This window comes from Ziziphus jujuba, chromosome 4, assembly GCF_031755915.1.
Source record: "Ziziphus jujuba cultivar Dongzao chromosome 4, ASM3175591v1".
NCBI classification, from domain to species: domain Eukaryota; kingdom Viridiplantae; phylum Streptophyta; class Magnoliopsida; order Rosales; family Rhamnaceae; genus Ziziphus; species Ziziphus jujuba.
The window spans coordinates 3,761,854-3,779,310 of NC_083382.1; the positions used below are offsets into that span (position 1 = coordinate 3,761,854).

General features: G+C 32.4%; 1 pseudogene; it reads right to left on the minus strand.

Moving 5' to 3' along the window:
- Positions 1-12,754: 12,754 nt before the first annotated feature.
- Positions 12,755-16,786, minus strand: LOC132803357 (LEAF RUST 10 DISEASE-RESISTANCE LOCUS RECEPTOR-LIKE PROTEIN KINASE-like 2.1; annotated as a pseudogene).
- Positions 16,787-17,457: the final 671 nt, after the last annotated feature.

The window sequence follows — 17,457 nt, forward strand, 5'->3', positions numbered from 1 at the left end:
TCATTTTTTTTCATTTGGTTAATGTTATCTATCAACACCACTCTTTAGTATTATTTGATGTTATTATTTTTTATTCTTATATAGTCAACTACTAACTTGTAAATATGATATTCTAATGAATACATTCCATACAAAATGTATAGCAAAGTATATATAAATATATATTATCAATGAAAAGAATCTATCAACGTTATTCAATTTATCCTGTTTCACTTATATCACTAAATATTTAAAAGACAATTAAAAGGTAAAAAAAAATATCACTAAAGTTAATTTGATAAAAATTTTACTAAACATCAGTAATATTTATTAATTTTTTTATAAGAAATTTCTTGGCAAATTTCGATTTTCTTCTTTCTCTTCTCCCTTCTCCATATTCAACTTGTAATCAAATATTTGAGTGCTTAGTTTTGAGTGCTTTGTAATCAACCGAGATACCAATTTGTGGTACTCCTCTATAATCAAGTAAGCATTTGCATTTCATTATTATTGCTTGGCTGGTTCTACTGCCTTCAATATATTTTATATCATTTAATTAATTGTTCTTGGTTGGCTTTGCTGCCTCTTCTATTTACTTTCATTTTATACACTCTGCTCTTACTTCTTTATACTTCTTCATTTCTTCTTAACACTCTCCCCCTGTTGGTATCAGAGCCATAAGTGTTTCGATCTGTATCCTGCTACTTCTTTTAGCACCCATAGAGTGTTATATCTGCTTAATTTATTCATTTCCCTACTTTAATTTCCAAATCTTTATTTCTTCAATTTACTCTTGCCTTATTGTTTCTTTTATTCCTTGCTGAACTGTAAATTTGAGTTTGAACTATAAATCCCAGGAGAGGTCTGAGAGGATGTTGGTCTGAGAGGTTTAGGAAAAAGAAGAAATGATATGTGCAATAGTAGATTTAAGTGTATAAAGCTTTAAAAATTAAATTTTTGAAAATGGATAGATTATTTAGATCTAATTCTTCTACTAGTTCTAGATTAAGTACTAGTTCTAGATCATCACTTAATGGAAATCAAATACCAGACATAATCAATGAAGAACATTATAGTTTTCCTTCTAATGAATCAATCAATCCCGAATGGAAAATTCCTCCAGTTTCACCTAGTGAAATTTATCATCATAAAACTTGGTCTTTATCTTCATTTAAAAGTGAATCACATATTAAAACAGTTGAACAAGTTTACACAATCAACAAAGATCACGAAACCTGCCAACTACTCAATAAAAATAATATTAAAAAACATATACAAGATGGTCACCATTTTCTACACATAGGATTAGTTCAAATTGGAATCAAATCTCTTACAAAATTAGGAACAAATTCATCTATACTACTATGTCTTAGAGATGCTAATTTTAAAAACTTTAATGAAGGTGTCATTGAAGTCATAGAAACCAGTTTATGTATTGGTCCTATTCATTTTGACTGTTACCCAGATTTCCCAGTCAGTTTAACAGATCCATGCATATTAAAAGTATTAACTTTAAATATAAAAACCTCAGGTTATAGGTTTGATGAAGGTCGCCAACCCTTAGCCCTAATTTATAGAATCCATTATAAAGTCTCAGGAACTAACATGAACTTTAAAGCAAAAAAACATAATGCTAAAGGTCATACCATGTTAATCCAGAGTCAATACCAAGATTTAAATATCAAAATCTCTAAAATGATCAAATAGTCCGATGTCCATTTACCCTCTGATTAGGTATTAACTGATGTCCGAAGTCTAAGCCCTATTCAAAATATTTTAACCAACACTGAATTTATCTCACAGTTTGAAGATGGGTCAGTAAGAATCACCTTTGATAGACAACCTAGATCTAATCAACTCTTAGGAGAAACCTCCTTAAGACGATCTTTTAATAAACTAATCATAGAATCAATATGATGCGAATCCACCCGAGACTGCTCGACCGACAACCCGCTGGGGTGCTGACCCAATACAAATGAAGGTGGGACCGATCACTAGGGCCCAAGCCAAGAAGTTCAAGGACAATCTTGCTGTCTTCATACAGGGAATAAGTCATAGTCAAGAGGGGTTGGCCACATCTAAAGAACCAAGGCCTGTTTTACTCATACAAGCAATAGAAGCCAAAACAGGGTCGGGTGACGTTTTTGGTGATAATAAGGAGGCCGGGTTGTATGAATTGGAACCCCATCCTTATGGGTTCAATTCATATGGAGGATGAGTTATAGAAACCAGCCAAAGCAGCTTCAAAGCTGACCAACAAGGTGGTTTGCGCACAAGGAGAAGGAAAGGCCGGATTTGCTGTATTCCTTGCTGGCTTTACTGTATTTTACTGTATTAGCCTTTTCTCATACTTCCAAGCAAGGGCAACGTGAGGAACTTCACAATAAGCTTATTTGGCATCCTACAAAGCATATTGAAGCTGATTTGGAGCTCAATTTGGTCAAAGATTGGTCAAAGTCAATTTAGTCAAAAAGCTAGTATTATAGTTTCCTAATTTTATTCTACTTTTTGTTTTAGGAAACTACCATTATTTTTTAGTTTTTATTTATTTATTTTCTGGACAAATAAGTTTAGGAAAGTTATTATTTTATTATTTTCATTGTAAATTAATTAATTCCTAATTCCAAAATAAAGGAATTAATTAATCCAATTTAGTTTAGGAAAAGGAAAGTTTCGGCCAAGGTAGACTTCTTCATTGTGTGGCCGACTTTTTCCTAGGGTTTTTAGGGTTTATTTTGTTTCTTTCAAAAGCCTATTTAAAGGCTTATTTTTCAATAATAATACAACTTTGATTTGATTAAGAAAATACATGTGAGATTAATTATCTCTTTGTTCTTTGAGAACACTTAAAACACCATTAGAGAATTGGCTGTTTTAGCTTGACTTATCAATAGGTTTTCCATCCCCTATTGTGGCGTCTACATTATACCAAGGTTTCTAACCACAGGTTGGTTAGGGGTTGAGGTCCATTCCATTAGAACTTGAACTTAATTAAAGATCCGGGCTAATATAATACTGGTTTAGGAGCAGGTCATCCTAGGTTCGTATCACAATATCTTCTGATAATGTGTCTAAAAGAGATCAAGAAATTGAAAAAGATTTACAAAGAATTAAAATACAAGAATTAGAACAACAATTACACAAATTAAGGTTAGAAAATGAAATAAAAAATCTCAAATTAAAATCGATTCATAACACTGGACAGGTTAGTCAACCCCGTTACAGTGATGAAGAAATTCAATCAATCCAATCACCCACAGCCTTAGATTTCATAGATCACCAATTAAATACACTTAGTAAACCCTTTAAACCAAATTGGAAACAATTAAATCAAGAAATGATGTCCGATAAAAATCATGAAAAATTAATAACATACAGACAATCACACACTAGAGAACAGAAAGAACATATTTGGCAAAGTTGGAAACAATTAATGTTACAACTTAAATTTGATAAACGATTTTTTGATTATCTTGAAAAATATTGTTATCAATTAAAAGATTTAAAAACTCTAACAAAAGAAAAATGGATTAAATCCGATCAATCAACAGTTCTGTCTAGTCGCCCTCCAGTTGAAAAAATAATCATTCCCCACTTAAATAATCAAGTAATAGCCTCACCATTTAAAGTTTTAACTCACGAAAGTAAAGATTTAATTAATGAAATTAGAAAAGTTATTGAACAAAATAATTATACAAATCAAAGTATTATTACAGTAGGTAAATAACTAGATAAAATAGAAACCAAAATTGATAATTCATCTAAAGAAGAAACTATACCACAATCCCTTATAAAATTTCCAGATATTACAAAACTACCAACTCTTCCCAATAAAACAAATCAACTCAGTCAACTCTTAAAAGAATTACAACTAAAAACTTCCACAACCAAAAATGAAGCCTCCTCTTCCAATCTTGCTACCATTAAAAATCAAAATTCATCTGATACAGAATAAAATCAATCTTCATTAGATAATCATCTTTATAGGCTTAAAAATCAAAAACCAAGATTTAACACCTTTAAACAATGGAATAATAAACCCTTACCCCCAGAATTCCAAGAATCTAATCAAAGAAATCAATTCTCTGTCAGTTCCGACAAATTATACGAATGGAATATAGATGGCTTAAAAGAACAAGAAATATTAAACAAATTACATCACATGTCAATGGTTTCTAATAGTTATTTTACTAATCAAAACCGTCCTCAACCTGAAATTGTTAAATTATTAGTCATAGGTTTTACTGGTACGTTACGCTACTGGTAGGAAAAACATTTAACCGAACAATCTAAATCAGAAATCATTTATGCTAATAAATTAGATGAAGAAGGATTCCCAATATTTAATGAATCAATAGGTCAAGGTTTCCCATATGGTGTCAATACCTTGTTAGCCACAATAATAAGACATTTTATAGGAATCCCTACAACTGTCACAGAAAGAATCCATAGTCAATTAACAAATTTACATTGTCCAACCCTTAGTGATTTCGAATGTTATAGGAATCCCCACAGCTATCACAGATTAAATAATAGTGTTACATAAATTACGATTCATTAACATATGGAGATATAGTTTCAATAATAAAAAAAGAAGGATTAAAAATGTGTACTGATATGAAAATAGCAAATCAACTAAATAATGAAAAAAGAAAAATTAAATACGAATTAGGAAACTTTTGTCAACAATACGGTCTATCCACGATAGTACCCTCTAGGAGAAATATAATCAAAGAAAATCAAATAGGAAAACTTTCTGAAACAATAAATACTCCAATCATAAAACTTATTATGAAACCAATAAATTCAATAAACCAAATTCTAAAAAATTCTATAAATCAAATAAACATAAAAAAGAGTCAAAAGATAAAACAAAAATCAAATGTTTTAAATGTAATAAATTTGGTCACTTTGCTAATGAATGTAAAGTTAAGCAAACAATCAAACGATTAGAAATTTTAGAAGATCAAAAACAAAACTTAATCAATGTCCCAGGCATTCACAGTACAGATAGTGAACACAGTGAAAACAATATTTATACTAAATTAAGTTCTGATGAATCAACTAATTATTTTGAATTATCTAGCGACACAGATAACACTAATATTACTTTAGGATGTTTAGATGCCTGTTGTCTAGATACTTGTTGTAATAAATCAATTAATGCCTTAACTGATTCTACTGAAGATGAAGATATAATACTAGAATTACTTAGCAAACTAGATAATCCTGATAAACAGATAGAATACATGAAAAAATACAAAAAGATCATAATTGATAATAACAAGGAAACAAATCAACTTAATAAAAATACTCAAAAAATCTGTTTAACAGAAGCCTTACAAACGTTTAATAAATAAAAAACTAAACAAATAACTGTCCAAGATTTACAATTGGAAATTATAACAATCAAGTCTGAGATTAAAGAATTAAAATTAGAAAATCACTTAATCAAACACCAATTACAATTTATTCAAGAACAACCTCAAAAACTTATTCCTAATCAAATTGACGAACAGGAAGAAGGATCTTCCCATGACAATTGTTTAGCTTCAATTCAAAAAATCAAACTTAGAAAATGGCATATAAAGATCACAATAATCATTAAAGATTTTCAATTCACAACGATCGCACTTTAAAACTAAAGAAAGATTAAATTCTGCTAATGGAACTAAAATGGATTTACAATACAAAATCAATCACGCACATATTTGTCATAATAAAATATGTTTCAAAACATCGTTTGTCCTTGTCAGAAACATGACAGATCAAGTAATCTTAGGTATTCCGTTTCTCTCTTTGTTATACCCATTCACCATAGAAAATGATGGCATAATCAGTTATCCCTTAGGAGAAAAGGTTACATTCAATTTCTTACAACAATCAAATAATATTCACCTCTTCCAAGACCAATCAATTTCAAAAATAATTAATCAAATCCGAGCCAATTCTATTTTTTGTCTCTTTCCATCTACCTCTGATTCCCTTCCACTATTCTTTTCTCTCCATTCCTCATTATTTCCTATTTTCAAACAATTAAAATTTTATTTCTTATATGTATGTTTTTTCACGTTTTCAAAATATCTTTTCTCTAATCATTTTCATTACAGAATATCTCGACCACTTGGTTACATGATAATCAACAATAGTTCCATTCCAATTTGGAGTGGCAAAGTTGAGGAAAGAAATTTCCCAACTCAATTTGAGTTAGATACTCCACAAAGAGCTTTAATCAACACACATTTCAACAGTATTGAAGAACAGTTTGAATTTTCAACTGGCTTAGATAACCTTTGTTTTTATTTACAATCAATTCCCCAAAAACCTGATAGTAAGTATTTTTCCCATTATATCTTATTCAATGGTCAAAACCCTGGCCTTTATAAAACTTGGTTCGAAGTGGCCCATGAAATTGCTAGTCAAATCCATGTCCATATAAAGGTTGTTACAGTCTAAGCGAAGCCTTAGAATTCACCTTCCGTGAATTAGGCCCACAAGCTTTTATTCACCCCTGGGTACGAATGGATCCAGATTTCTCAAAAACACTTCGTTTTGTCCAGAGAAATTATCCTAATCAACCTTCCACTTCTAGATCAACTCATAGGATGCAACAACCTAACATTCCTCCAATCACTATTCTTGTTGATCCACATAATCAATATGCTCATGTTGCCCCACAACAGAGCCCATTTGACCTTCTTCACAATCCATATTTAGACCACCCCTTAAAGGCCCAAGTCAATCAACTTCAGCATGAAAAACGATGTCTAAAACACCAAGTCCAAATCCCAATGCAAAGGAATGATGTCTTAGGTGTCCAATCTAATCACCTCTAAAAGGAATTTGATTATTGGACTCGTCTAGCCAGAAAACAACAAAAACCTACACTATATCTAGGCCGAACCCTAACAAAGGATCTAGTAGTTCCCAAAACAGTAGTGCCCTTTGTCATGCAATAGTCCAAACCAAATCTCACACCTTACCCTGGTGTCATGCCCATATATTTTTCTATCCTAATTAATGGTTACAACAAGTTGGCTTGCCCAGTGAAATAATTTCAAAAATTTGGCAAATAAAAAAGATCTAGTTTTATGAGGAGTATAGTTTTCTCCAAAGAATGCTCATCTCCTTTATAGAAAAACTAGACACTTGTCCTCGAGGAGTGTATGTACATGCTGAGGCCGCTCTCGTACCTTCTCACAAAAATGTGGCAAATGTGACCCTGCCACACTTTCACTTTATCACGTGGGATGTCCACATGAGATTGGCTTTGCAGTCCATAGAGTTGGATTATGTTCTGAGTCCTTTCAAACTTTTGTCTTTCAAGATCAACTAATCACATGGGAAAAGCTATTTGACTGGGGCCTAATTAGTACCATCATCTTTACCCACATAGATCAAGCCCAAGCTTACCCTGAAACATTAAAAATGGGTGTCACTTGCCTTTTCATACCCCATCATTACAACCCTTTCAAGCAAGGGACTATTACTGTGCACATCACCTCCACTCCCCCTAAATGGATTCACGGTTGGGAACCAGCATGGCATGTCATTACCTTTGAAAAATCAAAACATGCCAACAATCACCTCTGAATGGATGATGAAGTCCACAGATGTTCTGCCTCCTTCATTAAACAATTACAACATTGGAGATCAACTATTTATGGAGATAACCTTGGTCTTGAAGGAATTTCTAAAAAATACTTCTTGGCTAAAGAAAATCAATATACTAAGATTTACATCCACAGCAGTTTCTCTCATGTCTGGAATAATATTTATACCTCATTTCACTATAAAACATTATATCTAGCCCTTGTAGATGCATACCAAAAGATGCTTGCACGACACAAGACTGTTAGTCATGAAGACAATCAAGAATCAGAAGAAGATTTTGATTTTGATCACGACGAAGATGATGCCTACCAGTTTGGAGATGAAGAAGCACTCAATCTCACCAACATGATGGAAGGTTGAGTCACAATCGAGTTCGGAATCTCTGATAGTGTAGAATTACTTTTGGTGGTCCACTGATAAAAGTAGATCATGAGAATCACTGTTCACAATAACTGTTCCTGAACAGTAAAAAGCACCGAAAACAGATACTGTTCACAGACACTGTTCAACACTGTTTACTGACATAATCACAACATTAATAGGAACCGCAATCATTCGACCACGCCTTCCTTTGTCTATATAAAGGAGCCTCACCACCACATTGAAGGGGGAGTAAGTAAGGGGTTAGCAAAGAGCTAGTAAGAGCTTAGAAGAATTTCTTTCTTGGCAGATTTCGATTTCCTTCTTTCTCTTCTCCGTTCTCCATATTCAACTTGTAATCAAATATTTGAGTGCTTAGTTTTGAGTGCTATGTAATTAACTGAGCTACCAATTTGTGGTACTCCTCTATAATCAAGTAAGCATTTGCATTTCATTATTATTGCTTGACTGGTTCTACAGCCTTCAATATATTTTATAATCATTTATATTATTGCCTTAAATATCTTTTATAGCCATTTAATTAATTGTTCTTGGCTGGCTTTGTCCCCTCTTCTATTTACTTTCATTTACTTCCGCTCATATACACTTTGCTCTTACTTCCGCTCATATTCCTTGCTGAACTATAAATCCGAGTCTGAACTATAAATCCCATGAGAGGTCTGAGAGGTTTAGGAAGAAGAAGAAATGATATGTGCAATAGTAGATTTAAGTTTATAAAGCTTTAAAAATTAAATTTTGAAAATGGATAGATTATTTAGATCTAATTCTTCTACGAGTTCCAGATTAAGTACTAGTTCTAGATCATCACTTAATGGAAATCAAATACCAGACCTAATCAAGGAAGAACATTATAGTTTTCCTTCTAATGAATTAATCAATCCCGACTGGAATATTCCTCCAGTTTCACCTAGTGAAATTTATCATCATAAAACTTGGTCTTTATCTTCATTTAAAAGTGAATCACATATTAAAACAATTGAACAAGTTTACACAATCAACAAAGATCACGAAACCTGCCAACTACTCAGTAAAGATAATATTAAAAAACATATACAAGATGGTCACCATTTCCTACACATAGGATTAGTTCAAATTGGAATCAAACCTCTTACAAAATTAGGAACCAATTCATCTATACTACTATGTGTTAGAGATGCTAGTTTTAAAAACTTTAATGAAGGTGTCATTGGAGTCAGAGAAACCAGTTTATGTAATGGTCCTGTTCATTTTGACTGTTATCTAGATTTCCCTGTCAGTTTAATAGATCCATGCATATTAAAAGTTTTAACTTTAAATATAAAAACCTCAAGTTATAGGTTTGACGAAGGTCGCCAACCCTTAGCCCTAATTTACAGAATCCATTATAAAGTCTCAGGAACTAACATGAACTTTAGAACAAAAAAACATATGCTTGCTAATTTTTCCAGAGAATAACATGCTTGCTAGAAAAATTACCGACGGCACCCATCGGTATTACCGATAAGCCCTTCAGTAATTTTTCATGTCAATTTTTTTATAACACTTTATAATTTATTACAATTATTTTTATATTCTACATGACACCAAAGAAATTGTAGTAATACATTATAGAGTGCAACTTAAGTAATCATAAAAAACATTCAAAAAAAAAATATTAGTCCGTTAATAAACAAAAAAGAATATTTGCATTTTTAAAACGACCAACAGCCCATCGTTAATACCAATGGCACCTATTGGTAATTTTTTCAGAGATTAACATGGTTGTTGGAAAAATTACCGACGGCATCCATTGATATTACCGATATGCCCTTCGATAATTTTTCATGCCAATTCTTTTTTTGTTTTTTTTGTTTTTATTTTTTTATGTAACACTCCATAATTTATTACAATTATTTTTATATTCTGCAAGACACCAAAGAAATTGTGCTAATACATTATTAAGTGCAACTTAGGTAATCATAAAAAATATAAGAAAAAAAGAAAATAAATTAATCTGTTAACAAACAAGAAAGAATATGTGTATTTTCAAAATTACCAACGGCTCATCAATAATACCGATGGCACCTGTTGGTAATTTTTTCAAAAATTAACATGCTTGCTGGAAAAATTACTGACGAAGCCCATCGGTATTGCCAATAGTCAATTCGGTAAATTTTTATGTTAATTTTGATACCAACAGTCCATATGCTTCCAAAATTTAAACTCTTTGATACTGACAAGTACATTTACTATCTTCCCAAACAGCCAAAAACATGACACAACTTAGTTCATTAACAATAAGAAAATGCAAAAGAATGGAAGAGATAATTTCTGATGCAGGAGTTGACCATTCGAAAGGTGATGAATTTGCTTTGAGGCGCTTACACCATTATGAAAAACCCATAAATTGCAAACCCACCTAAGAAATTTAGGATTTTATTTTTATTTTGATTGCTGTTTTATAATTTTTTTTTTATCCATGCATAAGAAAAAAGGAAAAAAAAAAAAGTGAAGAAAGGGCATGAATACCCATCGAAGCAGAGTCTCCATGGGAACAAAAGAGGAAGCTTCAGCTGCTGTTGCTACAATGGAGGTGTGGTGGATCGTAGTCGTCGATTTTAGAAGTCAATCAAAGGTCATTAACACCCTTCTTAGATGATCCATCTCAAACTCACCATTCTTTTCTTTTTTCGGAATGTGAGAAAGGAAGAGAGAAAATGTGAAAGCTCTTCAATCTTTAAACCGTCGTCTGTGTTCTTCTTCAAACCAAAAATGATAATGGGGTGTATATATGGCCTCTATTAGGCTTTATGTTCAGGGGGAACTTTTAGGTTAAAGGTATTTATGGAATAATCAAAAAATGATGGGTAGACAGAAAAAAAATTTAAAAGGAGAAGGTTAGTTTTTATTACAGCCTTTAAATCAAGGGTATTGGGCCAAATTCCCTTTTTTTTTTTTCCTTTTAAAGAAGACATTAATAGATTCATAACCAAACAAAAGGCTATACATCCACTGACTTGAAAAATAGGACTAAGCCACATAGGACTATCCCCAAGCCAAGTCTCCAAAGAAATTAAGTTCACAGCACATTATTTCTATAAATGCATAAATCTATTCTGTGTTTTGCATTGGTCTTTCATTGAAAAGAATTGTATTCATCTAACACATACACATAGAGAGGAAAAATATTGGTTTTGAGAGAGTTATAAAGTATGTGCTAAATTTCTAACCATTGATAACTTTATCCAAGTTAATAGGTTTTCATAGAAATTCAAGCACAAGAGAAATACTATTTTTAGAATATTGCAATCTGTAAAGTCTCAAGCAACTTACCATTTCTTATCATCTCCATTAAGCCATCAGATTCTAACGGTTGACCAAATTGTAGTCAAAAGTTGCACCATTCAAGAAATGATTTTGTCTTTCCCTATTGATGACAAACCACCTTTTGTACCAATAAAAACTTGGCAACAAAACCCTTATTCTCAATGGGCTTTAGATATTTTCCACTATTACATAAATCTTCTTGTATTTGTCCTTTTATTTGGTCACCATAACAAAAGGCTTGAACTTGTTCAACTTGATGTCATCCTTCTCATTTTAAAAAATAGTAGTTAACTCCTTCAAAATACATATAAACTTCTCCATGTAATGAGGTTTGATCCAATATTGTCAAAAAGGACATAAAGCTCCTCACAATGGTAAGAGATACTCCTTATCAAAATCCTTATCACGGTCCATGAGATCGATATAATAAGTGGAAAATTTCACGATAAGCTCATTCACACCACTAACTTCCTCATTTATAATAGAGTTGAACAGATCCAAATAATGGTGTTTTTCAATTTATCAAAACTGATAAATTTTCTACTAATCTCAAAGAGTTCAACTTGAAATCCGGATGGTCACCCCAAGAATGGATAGCTTATACTCCAAATATTACTTCCACAGCTGAAGGTTTTGCCGTGGCCAAAGAAGATGATGGGTCATGGATTGATAAGATTGCAATAACAATCAAAATTAACAAGGAGACCTTTTTTGGAAGGATGGGGTTGCATTTAGTGAGACCAAAAAAAAAAAAAAACCTCCAAACTGTAAAGCCCATTGCATTGCATACACTTTTTATCCGCTTGAAATGTCATTTCTCCCAAACTTTTTCTATAATGTACTAAAAGTCAGCACAACATTTATAAATTTTGCGTTAAATTATAAGTAATTATTCTACTTTTCCAACAACGATGTTTCAAATTCCGTTGAGTTTTCAACAAATTAAACTTAATATAATTTGTTCACTTAAACGACTTGGTTGACTTGAAAGAATTCATAATAGCACGTGCAGTACTCTGTTTTTTTTTTTTTCTTTTCCCTTTATTTTTCTTTATTTTATTTTTTTCAACTTCTTTTTCTAATCTGATTCAGCGATAATTTTATCTAAGATTGTAAAGATAGCTGTACATTAGCCTTTATATGAATTTGCTTACTAATTGATATTATTTTGCAGCAAAACTCCTGAATTACAACATTATCCTAAAACTAGAAGGTACTTAAATTATATTAAACCCAAAATCTTAGAACAAACATACAAACACTGTCTAAATCATCATTATTAAATGTCAACATCAAAAAAATTTATAATCAAATCTACATAAATTCATTACTAATTTCGTTTTTCTAGGGGAAGTTGCCATGTAACTTACATCATATTTCTTTTGAATGTTTCCTACTCTTCGGATGTATTTGCTACGAGTCTTCAAGCCACACCTAACAATCGCACCTATATGCAACCAAACCAAGGATATTGCTGGTCCCACCCCTAAAAATAAAAAAAATCAGCAATACTTATGGAAATTTCCAATTTGCCAATGGTCCGTACAAAAAAATTTAGATGTTCAGTTTATAGGGGGATATAGCCCCCAAAGCTACATCAACCGGGATTAGCATACAAATACATTTGCCATCTCTGGGATATGGAACTGAAAGAAACCAAACATAAGGCTAAACCTAAAGCATGATAAATCTATTACAAAAGAAAGAAAATGGATTATTATGATGATCCTGTGGATTGTTGAGGGGATCTTGCTGGAGAAAACAAGAATGGCTTTGGTGGAATTTGGACATGTTGAAGTTCTCCTTCTAGCATATCTACAACCTTAGTCATTGGTGGTCGATCTGATGGATTTGTCTGAATGCACCAAAAGCTCACTAATAGCATCTTCCTTGCTATTTCTTTTCTTCCTCTGTTGTGACTCCCAAGACTCTTAAATCTTTACCCAATTCCACATCTTCATAAATCCAATAAGGAAAGTAAATTTCACTAGTATGAGAAACTCTAGGATCAATATTCCTTCTTCCTCCAACCATTTCAAGAACCAACATTCCATAACTATAAACATCAGATTTATGAGACACTCCACCAAATTCCGACTGAATACTTCCGGTGCTATATACCCTGCAGTTCCTCTGGCACCCATCATTGACACAATACTCTCCTTGTTTAACCATAATTTGGCTAGACCAAAATCTGATATTTTTGGACAAAAATCTTTATCCAAAAGAATGTTTTGAGGCTTTATGTCGAAATGCAAAATCCTTGTATTACAGCCAGGATGCAAGTATTCTAGTCTTCGTGCAACACCAAGAGCAATTTCATACAATATTTTCCATTCTAGGGATCTGGTTGTACTCCCATCTTCTTGATTAAATATGAATTTATCAAGTGAACCATTAGACATAAACTCATAAATCAAGGCTTTCTTGTTCCTCTCATAATAAAATCCAAGAAGATTGACTATGTTAATATGAGAAGTTCTACCAATGCTAGCAACTTCATTTATAAAATCTTCTCCATTGCTTTTGGAATCTTTTAGAAGTTTCACTGCAACAAGGCAACCATCAGGTAGTGTTCCTTTGTATACACAACCATATCCTCCTTTCCCTATTATTTCTGCAAATGAGTTTGTCATTTTCTTGACCTGTGAATAACTGTATTGCTTTGGTGCAAATGAAGTAAAATTCCTCATAAACGCCTCCACATCAAAATCCTCTCTACTGTCTTTCTTCCAAAAGATCATTGCTTCTCTCTTATAGCTATATAGAATTATAGCAAAAACTATCAAAAGTCCAACAGCAGCTGCTGAAATGCCTAGATTCAAAAAAGATATAAATTTAAGTTATACAATATATTTCATTTTACCGTTGAAAAATATGAAAAAGAGGATGGTGTTATTTTACCTATGACCAAACTGCGCTTTGAAGATGATTCAGCTCCTGCATGAAAAAGGTAAAATTAAAATTTAGTAAATTAGAATAATAGAAAATGAATTTGAGGTACCATTGGAAATCCCTTAGTCATTATGTTCCATTTGTTTATATATCTCTATCTTTCTAAACAAATGAAATATCGTGTTATATAATGAAGTACGCGTCTATGTTAGTTTAATCATGTAATGTTAGTTCCATATTTCCATGGAGCTTTAAATCCTTTGCTATGTTATTGCTTAACTTTTCAATTAAGCCACTCATTCATATTTTCATTTTAATCCAAGGGACAAAAATAATGGCATATAATCATTATGTAATTGACACTTATTAATTAAACTAAAAAATGTTTAGGTGGTAAACTCTCTTGGCATAGTGCTAGGGACCTAAAGATCAAATCTTGTCACATAAATATCCGCCCTGTGTTTGGATAGCAGACGAATACATCTGAGAAAATATATAAACACTAAAAGACGTTTGAAACCAAGGAGTTCTAATCAAAGAAAAAGGAATGTGGTAACCTAGACGAAATCAACAAAGATTAGGGTTTGAAGTCAAATCCAATGTAAAGGTCTGTTGGTAAAATTCCCCCTAAAGTTAACAAAAAAGATCGGACTAAATTCCTATTTTGATCCAAATCACTCCCTCTCCAATCGATGAGAGTCTTTCATCAATCATAAATCGCAATAGTCCAGTTCTATGTCTCTTAATTAGCACCTTAAAATTAACTAACAAAAGTAATAAAATTAAAAATTAAAAAAAAAAAACAGCACAGAGGAATAACAGATCATCTCTATGAAAAGTCATTTTAACATATATATGTATATATATATATATATATATACACGGAAATTCTATGATGAGGACGATCCGCATGAGGATCGCAGTATTAGTGACGGTTTTTCATAGTATTAACGACGGTTTTTTAGAAAATCATCACCAATACTATAAAAAATCATCACTAATACTGTGGTCCGCATGAGGACCTTCCGCATTATAGACGGACTGTATATATATATATATATATATATTTACCCTTTATTATTATTTCAAGCAAAATTGTCTACACATGGGGACCGAATTTTTCCTAAAAAAAATGTAAATATTTTAATAGTATTGAACCAACAGCCGCCTAGTTTGCTTAATTGAATAAAGATCGCATATGGATTCGCCAAAAAAAAAAAATGTTTTTCTTAAAACTACTAGCTAAAAAGTTAATTATTGGTATTAATGGAGACAAAGAAAAAGCAGAAGTGATTTTAAAATTCTGATTTTATATGTTAAAAGCAGCCAGACAAACAGGAATCGTAACTCGGAATTAGAACAAGTTGAATGATGGAATAAACAGACTAATAAAAGGCAGAAATGTGGGACCCAAATGATAATAATAGGTGGAATGGAAGAGGAGAAAATATAATATAGACTAAAAGAGGTGTCTAAAACCGAGGAATTGAATATGGCAAGGTAGACTAAATCAAAAAAAGCTTGGGGGTTTAAAGTCAAGGCAAGGTAAAGGTCGGTTTGGCAAAATTCCTCCTAAAAACTTAACTAGGAGTCGTATTGAATTCCCATTTCGATCTAAAATCACTTCCTCTAATCAGCAAGAGTCTTTCGTTCACCATCGATCGCAATGTTCCAGCTCTATCTTTTAACTAACAACTTAAAATTAAAAGAATAAAAATAAAAATTAAAAAACAAATTTGCAGGCATATGTACCTGTGTTTTGATTTTGATAGCAGACAAATTCTTCAGAGCCCCGGTTGTAGCCACACCGGTTACCATTGCTTTCACAGCCATCGTACAAAGAATCGTTGGCATTCCATACCAAACTAAACCCAGCATCCACCACCGCTTTTATGAGAGTCTCATTCGACGCACTCTCAGCGTTTCGTAAAGTGGTGGCTTGTGTTTGGGAAATATTGAGTACCACACTTCCCTCGCACGTTCCAAGTCCACTAGGGAGGTTGCCCGCTGTCTCACTGAGGTTTTCGACAGAGTAGAAATGAACAGTATTTGATCCTCCGGACTCGCTGCAATTGAAATGGGGTAGTAAACTGGCACCAATTGGGAAATCACATGTATAGAAAAGAGTCAGCGGTTGGGTATCTGCGGTGTAATTAAACACGGTGGTATCTAATAAGGTGGCGTTACGGAGCTCAGTTTTACGAACATCTCCAAAGTAATCCGCTCTAACAGCCAAAAGAGTACGCGTATCCTGATTGATTTCAAGCACTCGATAAGCTTCGGTATTTATTGAGATCTCTGTGACTCCGTCGACGCAGCTTAATTCGAACTTTGGGTGGCCACACCGTTCTGGCCTATCGGAGCCCCAAAATGGATAGCTTATATTCTGGATATTACTTCCACAGTTGAAGGGTTTGCCACAGTCGGCGTAATTGTCAGCGAACGAAGACGATGGACCATGGATTAATAAGATTACTAAATGTATCAAAATTAACAAAGAGATGTTTTTCGAAGGATTGGGATGCATTTTGTGAGGTCAAAAGAAAATCCTCTCAAATGTAAAGCCCATTGCATTGCATACGCTTTAATCCAGTTGAAATGTCATTTGTTCCACACTGTTTTTCTAATGCACTAAAAGCCGGCAAACTATTTATAAATTTTTGTGTTAAATAATATTTAGTCTATCTTTAATTTTCAACAAATTCAGCTCAATAATTTCGATTCATAACCGTGTCTCCAGTACTCTGTTTTCTACTTTTCTTTTTCTTTTTCTTTTTCTTTCTTTTCTTCCTCCTCTCTCCATACTTTGGCCTCTGTATCAACTTGCTATTTAATTTAAATTTTCTCTTCTTTTTTATAGCTGTATTACAACGTAATGTTAAATTAGTTGGTCTCAATTGAAGGGAAAAAGTTTAATTTTCTGTGCTACGGTAAAATATGGTTAAAACTAAAGGGACTAAGATTGTATTATACCAAAATCTTATCATCATGACATATGAACATAATACACTGTGTAAATATCAAAACTAACTAAAAATTATTAATTAATTATTTAAATTTTCCAAAGGAATCTGCCAGGCAACTTAAATAAAATTAAGGAAGCTGCCGGACAACTTAAATAAATTTTTTAAGTTTTCAAGTCTTCGGATGTTTTGCTAGAAAGTCAGCAAGGTTCACCTACCCGGATCTTGCAAAAACCAACTTTTGGTATGTTTCACTAGTATGAGACACTCTACGATCAATATTCGTTCCTCCAACCATCTTAAAAAATTAACATTCTATAACTATATACATCAGATTTAT